We start from the raw sequence: 1902 nt of genomic DNA, 5'->3' as shown, positions 1-1902 counted from the left end.
TTGCCAAAGGTAAATCCATAAGTGCCTGGAAAGCCTTTTACTGCTGTCACCCTGTCCCTTCCCTTCTTTGTATAAATATTGTCAGTGAATGATGTGGACAACAGGATCTAAAAAAATTGCTGGTAAGGATTCCCAAATTGCCTGTGAATGGAACCACATCATATAGACATCTTACAGAATTTTTGCTTTCTTCAGTAAAGACAGGATCTAATGAGGACTGCTTAAAGAAAGTACTTGTGAGCATGCGTAGTTTCTTCTGGAAGCTAGTTTTCCAGTGTTTTTTCATCATACCAAGAGACTGAGTTTCTGTTTGCCAGTAATACATGTGCTTGGCTGGCTCTATGTCTGATGAAGAGATTTGTGAAAATGAGGACAATGAGTGACCTGTATACCTAGTGTTCTTTGGACAATGCCTCAATGACTCTTCATAACAACGCTAAAGGCAATTATTATTGACTTCCGTTTTCACCACAAACAAGGAATTGGGCTGAACAACCTGCCTAGGGTAAGTGGTGAAAAGGGAACTCATTTGCAAATGCTTTTTAGCCCCCAAATCTCTTCCAGGAAGGTTTTCCCGAACTTTTGCTGTGTTACTTGCGCCTCCTGTTTGTATCACCAAGGTTTACCTTTTTAGATAAAAAGTTATGACTTGCGGGGAGCCTGGGTGGCTGTGTGGTTGAGTGTCCGATTTTTGATTTGGCTCAGGTCATGATCCCAGGGTTCTGGGATCGTGTCCTGCATCATGGAGGCTGCTCTCTCTCCCTCAGCGTCTCTCCCCTGCTCACGCTCTCTCTCTCTCTCAAAAAAAAAAAAGTTAGGACCTATTATTATATTTATTAAAGCACTGAAGATATAAATGCATAGTGACTGGTACATAGAATGTATCCAATGAATATATACTGAATTATTGCCTGAATAAGTGAAAGAAAGCACAGAAAATTTACACCAAGGCTGCCTTTGTCTACCAACTTACCTCCCTAGCAACTTCCTGAACACGAAACGTAGAGTGGCCAGCAACTGGAACTTTATGTTTTATACTTCAATTAAATTACCCCTGGACATTTTTGTTTTGGCAACAAAAATTTCTCACAGCATTGTAATTTACAAAGTGCTTTCACATGCATTATCTCATTTGACTTTCACAATATCTCTGGTATCATTGTCCCTATTTTACAGATGAGAAAACTGAGTATAATAGAAGTGAGATAAATTTCCGCAATCTTGGAGTTAGTTAAATGACATAGCCAGACCTGGAGCTTCATTTTCTGATCCTAAATCCCATGTTTTTTTTTTTTTTTTCCTTACTATTGTATAGCTTCCTGATTATGTTCATTATTTACTTATTTCTTATAGTTTGAAAATTCTACCAAATTGTCTTTGATTTTCTTTTTCATGTATTTGTTCAGTGATTTATAGGTTCATTTACACAAAAAGTGTTGAATACTTACTATGTGCCAGGTAGAGTGCCATATGCTTGAGGGATGCATTGAGGCAAGTGGACATGATCCTTGTGTTTGTGGAACATGAGGTCTAGGGAAGAAAAGAGACTTTAGATAAATAAGTAAACATACGAGATATGAAGAACATTTTTACAAGTTTTAGAAAATGAAAATCAGGTCATATAAAGGAAGAAACAAGGTGAGGCTTCATTTCAATTGTTCAAGTCATAATAAGATTTTCTTAAGAAGATATATTTAAGCTGAGACTTGAAGTAACTACTGCAATTAACAAGCAGAGGAGCAGGGCAAGGAGTTTCAGATGCAGAAAAAAGTCCTGTGCAAAGACACTGAGGTAAGAATGAGTTTGAAGGGCAAGAAAACAGACATTAAAGACAATGCAGGTTGGAAACAAACCAACAAGGAGATTAGAGAAAGGCAATATTAGATTTGGTAGACAGGCTCC

Source organism: Panthera uncia, chromosome B1 (genome assembly GCF_023721935.1).
Source record: "Panthera uncia isolate 11264 chromosome B1, Puncia_PCG_1.0, whole genome shotgun sequence".
Lineage (NCBI taxonomy): Eukaryota > Metazoa > Chordata > Mammalia > Carnivora > Felidae > Panthera > Panthera uncia.
This window is presented reverse-complemented; position numbering follows the sequence as displayed.